This window comes from Triticum aestivum, chromosome 1B (assembly GCF_018294505.1).
Source record: "Triticum aestivum cultivar Chinese Spring chromosome 1B, IWGSC CS RefSeq v2.1, whole genome shotgun sequence".
NCBI classification, from domain to species: Eukaryota; Viridiplantae; Streptophyta; class Magnoliopsida; order Poales; family Poaceae; genus Triticum; species Triticum aestivum.
Genome location: NC_057795.1, coordinates 337773023 through 337782676, shown reverse-complemented (window position 1 = coordinate 337782676; position 9654 = coordinate 337773023).

Genomic DNA, 9654 nt, shown 5'->3' with positions numbered 1-9654 from the left:
GGGGGAAGGGGCCGAGGATGTCGAGCCCCCAGACCGAAAATGGCCAGGATAAAGGGATCGTCTGGAGAGCTTGAGCTGGCTGGTGTATCTGTTTGGAGTGGAACTGGCACGCTCCACACTTGGTTACTTGTGCAGTTGCATCCTGGAGAGCTGTCGGCCAAAAGAAACCTTGCCGGAATGCTTTGCCGGCAAGTGCTCTTGCGCCAATGTGATGACCACATATGCCTCCATGTATCTCCGCCAACAGCTTCTGTCCATCTTCCCGGGGAATGCACTTCAATTTCACTCTGTTGAATCTTCTTCTGTACAGTATGTCGTCGACAAACTGGTACATACTTGATTGCCGGGCTACTCTCTCCGCTTCTTCTTGCTCTTCGGGAAGTTCTCCTGTCTGAAGGAAATGGACAATCTGCTGTGCCCATGCTGGAGCTTGCGGCTCGACAACAAGGACTAAAGGCACAAATGCTGCTGCGGGAACATCTGCTTCTACGGCAAGAACCTGAGGCCCTGCCGGAGCTTGATGTTCCCCGGCAAGCTTTCCGGAGCAAAACTTGTCGGGAGCGTCTGCTTCAACGGAACAAGCCCTAGGGCTTGTCGGAGCAGACTGCCCCTCAGCACTTTTGGTGTTGATTTTGGGGATCTTCTTGGCAGCGGCTTCGGGGAGCTCTGCCGGAAAGTAGTCACCAGAAACCAACTTCCTCTTCTTGTTCTGTCCAGTTGATGGTGTTACAGATGGTTGAGTCAGCTTGAGCATAAAAATTCCTGGTTCCACATGTAACTTGAGTGCGGCGCACTTTGACAGGCCATGTGCAATGTCGTTCTGAGCTCTCGAGACATGTTCCATCTGTAGGCCATCAAAGTGCTCTTCTAATTTTCTCACCTCATCAATGTAGGCTTCCATCAACGGACTCTGATAATCTTTGTTAACTTGGCGGACGACAAGCTGCGAGTCACCCCTAACAATAAGCTTCTTGATCCCAAGGTCTGCCGCGATCCTGAGTCCGGCAAGCAAATCTTCATACTCTGCAGTATTGTTTGTTGCTTGCTCCTTGGGAAAGTGCATCTGGACCACGTACTTGAGGTGCTCTCCGGTGGGTGCGACAAGCAACATGCCCGCACCGGCGCCTTGCAGCGAGAAGGCACCATCAAAGTACATGATCCATTCTTTGCTTGCTTCCTTGACGGGAATGCTCGTCTCTGGAATTTCTTCATCAGGTGTTGGCGTCTATTCTGCTATGAATTCTACCAATGCTCGGCTCTGGATAGTTGAGGTACTCTCAAACTTGAGGCCAAAGCTTGATAGTTCCAGTGCCCACTCGACAATCCTGCCTGTTGCTTCTGGATTTTGCAATATCCTCTTCAACGGAAAGCGAGTGACAACTGTGATCTCATGTGCTTGAAAGTAATGGCGCAGCTTTCTCGAGGCCATGAGAAGGACGAAAAGCAATTTCTGCACACCAGAGTACCTTGATCTAGCTCCCTGCAGAAGGGAACTAACAAAGTAAACTGGGTGCTGCACCATTTTCTTCTGCTTCTCTTCTTGTGGCTGCACAGATCCATCCTTGTCGGGACCAGAGCTTGTCGGGGAAGCCCCCTGCTTGTCGCTGGATGTGCTTGCCGCGGCCGCTGGCTCATCATCTGCCTCCCTCTCCACTACTAACGCAGCACTAACCACTTGATTGGTTGCCGCTAGGTATAGCAGCAACTTCTCTTGTGGCTTAGGTGCGACAAGTATTGGAGTGGAGGACAGATATCTCTTCAAGTCCTGCAGCGCAGCCTCCGCTTCCGGAGTCCATTTCATTGGACCTGCCTTTTTCAATATTTTGAAAAACGGCAGGGCGCGCTCAGCAGACTTAGAGATGAACCTGCTGAGAGCAGCTACGCAGCCGGCAAGCCTTCGTACATCCTTGACGCGCTTCGGTGCTTCGATCTGCTCAATGGCCTTGATCTTGTCGGGATTAGCTTCAATCCCCCGCTGAGATACAAAGAACCCGAGAAGCTTGCCGGAGGGGACTCCAAACACGCACTTCTCGGGGTTAAGCTTGAGGTTGATCTTGCGCAGATTTGCAAAGGTCTCGTCCAAATCTTGGATCAGAGTTGCTCTGTCTTTGCTCTTGACCACTATGTCATCCATGTAAGCTTCTACATTTCTGTGCAACTGTGGCTCAAAAGCTTCGTGAACTACCCTTGCAAATGTTGAACCAGCATTCTTTAGTCCGAAAGGCATCCGTACAAAGCAGTATGTGCCACATGGAGTAATGAATGCGGTTTTCTCCTCATCTTCTTCTGCCATGAAGATCTAATGATATCCTGAGTATGCATCAAGAAATGAAAGCAAATCACATCCTGCCGTGGAGTCGACAATCTGGTCAATGCGCGGTAAGGGAAATGGATCTTTGGGACAAGCTTTATTAACATCCGTGAAGTCAATACAAAGCCTCCACTTTCCGTTCGCCTTGCGCACGACTACAGGATTGGCCAACCACGTAGGATGGAGCACCCCTCTGACAAGGCCTGCTGCTTCCAATTTCTTGATCTCTTCTGCAATGAATTCTTGGCGCTCCACTGCTTGTTTTCTGTCCTATGGGGCAGGGCCCCTTTTCGGTGCGGCAGGGAGCGGAGGGCGCACAAAGAGCGGATCGAGGCGGAGCACGCGAGCGATTTTTACCCAGCTTCGGAGCTCTCCGGAGAGATAATACTCCTACTGCTGCTTTGTGGTTTTATTCTGTTCTTGCTCGAGAGCGTGAGAGTCTTGTGGTTTCGAATGAGTCGAACCCCTTCTACATTGCGCATGGGCCTCCTTTTATAGGCTAAAGGGGTCACCGACAGGTGGCAACGCAGACAGGGGTACAAATGTAAAAAGAGGGGTTGGTACAACTGCATCTACAGTGCACCCTACCTAACTCTGACGGCAGGGGACAAGAGCATTTAATGCCCGTCCGCATCGCCCAACAGTGCAGAAAAGCGACCGTTAGGGGCGCCACCGCTTGCCACGATGGCCTTCTCGTCATCTCCACTCGCCACCTCGCACCGCTTGGCTGCACAGTTTCCTGCCACATGCGCCTGGAACGGTCCTGCGGCGACACGTCGACAGATGCGCTGGAGCGTGGGCACAGAATGGTGGCTTCGCCGCGGCAAGCGCCTTGCCGCGGTCGTTGTCTTGTCGCGCCCGGAAGCTTGTCGCTCGCCGGGTCTTGCCGGGACGCACGGCGCGTCGCGGCAAGTTCCTTGAAATGCCTCGGTTGGCCTTCCCGGCAAGCTCCTCTTGCCGGGGCCTTGTCCTTCCCGGCAAGCTCCTCTTGCCGGGGCCTTGTCTTCTCAGTTAAAACACTTTGTTCTTGAATGGCTCCAATAGGAACTACGTAGGATCTTGGCGGGCACCCGGCAAGCCTTGCCGCGGGGCACTGCGACTGCCCGTGCACAAGTTCGGGATACTAAGGTACCCCTACTTTAGTACACCGACAACCGGATAGTCGAAAATGCAGTACAATGTTACTACATTACTGTTCATATAGTTGACATGCGCACAACATCATTTGTTATCGTCATATCTTACTACACTAGCAACAAGATTATGTAGTACTGACGTATGAAACACTGCACATGCCTAGTAGTAGGAGCACTGTGTATGTTCAAGTGGCTGCCGTGTTTTGCACTCCTCCGTCGTAAGAGTGGAAACGCTTGCTGTAATCATTTTCTTCTTCAGAAAAACAGTAGACACGCTCTACAGTGCGGATCCTCCTCCAGCCATGCACTAAATTACTCACTTTCGCCGACATGTGGAACAGCTAGCATCGGGGTCCACCAGCCATGCACTAAATTACTCCGTGGTAGAGTGACGGTAGACTACCCCGATTGAAGCGCCGCAGTAATTCCTAATGAGCCGTCAAATCACAAAACCCCCTCCTTTCCAGCAGTAAGTTGGACGGACGAAGCAACCATCATTTCACTCTTCTCTCTCAGCTTCCTCTCTTGAAGAAAACCCCCACTCGCTTCTCTTCTCCCTCATCTCGTTCCTCATTTCACTCTTGTCTCTCAGCTTCCTCTCTTGGATGAACGCTGGAGCACCGGCCGACGTGATGTCTATGGCTCTGGCCAAAACCATCAAGGCTCATGGTACGAAGAAGTGCAAGCACCCCGCCGAGACTACCGCAGACAAGCTCAAAGCCATCGCCCTGTCCAAGACCCCTCTCCGGGATCCCTCATTAAGCAAGTCTAGGTAATATCTCTTCTTGACGATCTTTTTCTCGATCTTGATCATGTTTTTTCATCTAACACGCAATACTGGTACTAGTAGTACAACTTTCTGGGTGATCTTACATGTGATTTTTGTGTGCCAAATAACGGTTCTAAATTCCTCTTTTGACGAAAACATGCAAGAGGTTGACACTAATTTCTTATTGATTACTTTCAACTACTCCCTCTCTCCCAAATTTCTTGTCTTAGATTTGTCTAGATACGGATGTATCTAATACTAAAATGTGACTTGATACATCCGTATCTAGACAAATCTAAGATACGAATTTTGGGACGGAGGGAGTACTTTATGAACATCAATGCTACCTTTGAAGAGGATATATTTGCCTCAGTAACTTGTGTTATGGATATTGCAAGTAATCCCTCTGCTCTCATGCCTTTGAAGACATGTTCTAGTATCTTTGTTCACTCATTTCTGTGCGTATATGTAGTCATATATGGAGTATAATATCGAAAATCTTCTTATATTTCTGAACGGAGGTAGCAATAAAATATGGTTTCTGTTTGAATTAGAACCAGGTCCACGGTGGAGATGAAGTTCTCAAAGTCATGTCGTGTGAACTGGAAGACCTGAGGATGAGTTCTATTGCTAAACTATCGAGCTGTTGTGTCCTTGTCGCCACGTGTCCTGAACTAGTGTTTTCCTGTAGCATTGTTGTCGGGCATGTTCTCGAGGCTGTACTTGACCACAACAATTTCCTGGCTGTGCCTTCGATTATGAAGGGTGTGGTTCTTGTAAAGCTTCCCAACAAATCTGATGCAGCATGTCTTCATCATCATGTTTATGAGTGGAAGGACCACTCTGTTAGGTTCTCCAAGGTTGACGAGATGGTGATGGTGCATGTAGACATCTCTCACGAATGGCCTAGTCAGTTATGCGGGGTTCATCCCGTAGGTCGGTGGCAAGAAATATTCTACAGAGTTTAATTAGTGCAACTTTGCTTGTCTGTAGTAAGTACTATTGTTCAGTACTTGATTTGTGTTTGTGAACCCTGTATTGTTTATTAGTACTGTCGCTTTTGGTGTGTGGTCAGTCCTGAGAACGGTCTATGTTAACGTCTGTCCACTCAACTCAGTCTGTATATTTTGAAGTGTCCAGATCATCTTTTTTGTGAGGACGGTTTATCAGTTATGGTTACACTCCAATATTTGTATGCATTGCAGGGGTTATCGCACCCACCAGGATTTCCAGTCCCATGGATGTTCGGTCCATACGATTTGTCACGACCTTTGGACTGTCCTGCTTGTGGAGTAGGCGGGGCCCCTGCATGTCACCCGTAGTTGGACGATCAATCTTCTGTTCAGTACTTCAACATAGTGATTTCCTGGTAAGGATTCACTCGTGTCACATCAAGTAAATCTTATTGATTTACTATCTAAATCTTATTGATTTAATGTCATGTTTTCTTTCTTTTCCTGCAATTTTACGATGCAGGTTTTTCCATGTGACATTCATCACAGAATAAACCTTTTGGTTTGCTCTATGATGGCTATTTTTGCAGGTTTCACTTCTTATGTCGTGTCAGTAATGAAGGCACTGTCCATCACTTATATTACTAAAAAAATTTGGATGAGTCTGTTGTCTGAGTACAAGCTGAATCCCTATGATGAACTACGGTTTGGTTTAACAAAAATGCCACAATTAGTCCTTCTTGCATTTAAAAGAAATGAAGAAAAAAACCGGATCACGGTCACGGATCCTAGTCAAGTTAGAAAGCTGATCATAGCAGACCAGACACGATCGCCGCTGTCTCGCACATCGGTACCACCTTCAGCAACGGATCGAGCACCGACAGTTGCTCTAGCACTGACAGCGGTAGCAGCTCATTCTGATCCAGCTGAGGATTGGGCACCGACCGCGTCAGCGGATCAGGCTGATCTACCGGAGGATCGGGCATCGACACCGGCACCTGCTCCGACACCGGCACCAGCACTACAAGGAGCACCATCTCCGGCAACAGTAGCGGCTTCGGCACCTGCACCAACACTTGCACTTGCATCTGCTCTGGCCCGTGCAGCGGCAACCGAACGAGCAGTTGCACCGGTAACAGACTGGGCTGCAGTTCGCACTTCATATACCAAAGTCCTTACAAAAACCGACATGTCCACCTTCTTGGTAAGCATTGGCCGCCCAAGTGCTTCGTTCTTTTTTCTTTCCATGTTGTTTCACATGATTCACTGTGTTGATCTAACTGTTTGGTTATGTCTTCTTGTTTGCAAACAGAGAATTCCTAGAGCAACGAGGGAGACGTTCAACAATCCGGGCAACCGCGGCCAAGTTTCTCTTACCATGCGCAGCCTTGGTGTGAATGAACCTGCTCAATATACCGTAAGTACAAAGGATGGTCGCATGATGATTGATGCTAAAGGATGGTCAAGGTTCAAATCTAAATCTAATCTTGCGGTAGGGGGTGATGTCAAAATCGAACTTTCTCGGCAAGGAGAGCTGGTCCAAATCAACTTTGAAATTCTTCAGTAGCAGCACACAACTGCCGAACTGATCTATCCTCCGAGAGATTTTGATGTAATAATATGGCATGGTGAAACAAGTGTCATGTGTGTATAAGTAGTACGACAATATTATTTATCACATGGTATATCGTTGATAGAATTGCAACTCTCGTTGCTGGTTAGGAACTGTCGTTCGATTTCATTCCAACAGCTGCAGTGCTTTATTCAATTTTGTGTATTCGCCTTGCGACAGCATCTAAAACCAGCACCGTACCGATCGATTGCAATATGAAAAGCGCTTAGGTAGAACACATGGGTCCCCAAACATGCAGGGGGGCCTGCGGCCCAAAGTCCAGAACCGTGAGCCCGTCTGAGTATTATATTCTCTGCTGAACCCCCATAATGCCCGTGCGTTGCACGTAACATCAAGATGCATTTGTATGAGTATTTTATCTTGTGAGAGAAAAGGATGAACGAGGAAAGGCCTTATTTGCAAATGTGGAGAGGTGTGTGGGTACCTTTTTGCAAAATTGCCATAGTTTCCTTCCTATCCATCATATATAAATCGGACGGCCTATATTGCAGGATGGCAGGCACACCATCATCACCGACTCGTCTACACTGTGTTAAAAACAACTCTATTTTTTATAATTATATATGTTATATATATTCCGCTTGATTTTTCTTATGTATAAAGTTGTGATATACTGTAAAAGATTTGTATATTTCTTTACAGAGGGAGTATCTCTCTATCAAAAATATATTTATGTGTAACTAGTTACTCATGTCTTTCTACTTCCTTTCGCTGATATGTGGGGCATCCGACAATGGGGTCGACGTGCCATATGCACAAATTAGAGTGCACAACTGCACGGTAGACACACCCCGGTCGTAGCGCCGCAGTAATGCCCAATGAGCCGTCAAATCACAACCCCCCTTCCATCTTTAGCAGTAAGCTGGACGGATAAAGCGGCAATATTTCAGTAGGCCTGAATGACTGAATCCCCTTCTCCCTCGTCTGCTTGTTCAGAGAAAACCCCCTCTCGGCGATTGCATAGGGTTTTCTCATGGAGAACCAGGTACGAATTCTTCATCCATCCCCGATAAATCCAAGTCCCTTGGTCGCGGGTAATCCTAGGATGGCAGTCGCCGCCGTTGATGCATTTTTCTTCCTACTGAATCTAGTGTGTTTCATTTGCAGTGCCCAAAGTGCGAGGACCCTACAGGTTTTTGCGCCCTCGGCGAGACGCCACACTTGTTCCTTCTCATCCTAACATAGGATTTTAAAACGCACACACCATGTTCCTAGAATCCTCTTTTCTATCCGGGAGGGTGGGGTTTTTTTTGAACATGTTGTCTACTAATTCAGAAATTTGGATTGCTATATTTGGATAAAAGGTACTACTATTACGATGGTCAATACTGACATGAAGGAGGAAGTTATTTCTTGATTTGGATAGGGAATATATTGTGTTCTCATATTATTTTTCATGCAGTGCATTATTTGCTCTGCCAGAACACATGTACTCAAGATGCTCGGCCTTGCCATAACTGAATACACCAGTTTAATGGTCACAGTGAAGACAAGCCATAGATATAAGTTCTGAGTTGGGTTCATGAACCAAGAAGATCGCTGCTTTTTTATGGCCAAACATGGATAAACTTTCTCAAGTGTTATGGACTGAAAGTTGGCGCACGAATGTTGATGGAAATAGCAGAACCTGGTCTCATCTTCACTGCAATCTTCCACCCCGACGTCGTTCCAATTGTTCATCCATGTTAGTTTTGTATCTGGTTCTTGCTTGTTGCCTTGATTACTTATTAATCCACCTATTCTGTCTAACTAATCACAATTTAACTTTAGAAGTAGCAACAAATCTCTCACGAAGATGCTACTTCTAACTAATATTTTCTTATAATTGGTGGCACGTATAGGTTTTTTCAGAGTTAAGCAGGCTGCTCGTTTGTTATTCTGTAATAACTCGGCTGTTACTGATGGCACTGAAGTTGACTGGGACGACATCCGCAAGTTCCTACACTTTATTGATCGTCTTGAGGTCCTTGTGGGGCGTTTCAATGGTGGAAGGCCACGTGGGATATTTGCGCCACTGCTGCACTCGTTGAACAGGTCCAATTGTGTCGAGAAACTTATGGTACCGGCTGTTTTCTGTTATATATGTTGTTCATAAACTATTGCTTATACACAGTTTTACAGTTGTGATCTTCTTGAAACAGAAACTGCCCAATTCTATTGTTTCTATACAGATGCCTGACCATGGACGAGTCAGACTTGCGCTTGGTCACAACATGATGTTTATGTCGACCTACTCCATTCCCCTGGGAGGTCAAAAGATACTTATTCATGGGTGGTCTCAAATAATGAAGGCCCGTCCATATTGGAGAATAGGACAGAAGATTATGTTCATGCTTTTCCATGGCTCTAAAGCGAATATCCTGTTTATTGGCCACATTGCGAGATGAAGCCGCTTTCAGAAGGTTGTGGATGCATGAGGTGGCGCCTGGGCCTTGTCCTGGGGCTTGGCGGCCTCACCCTTGGTTAACTATAGGCAAAGTAGCATTGTTCGAGGCGTGCTTTGTACGGTTGAACCTGTATAAGTACTCATACTGCTTTCAGCTATGGTTGTTAAGTGCCCCTGCTAGTTTCAGTTAAGGTTGTTAAGTACTCGTGCTGCTTTTATAGTCTGTCGTGTTTCTTCAGTCATGTCTTCCTCCAGCCGCCAAAACCAAACCAGAGCCAGCGGGGCCGCCTGCTTTCGCCTCACACGGCTGGCTGCGCCTCAGCGCACGCATCACCGCCCCACTATCTCCTAAATCGTTAACACCGACGTCCGAGGCCTCGTCGTCGTCCTCTGCGTGCTTTGGTGCGCTCGCCGCGGCGACGCCCTCTCATGTTGTCAACATGGTCAACAAACAACAGGAATCGGC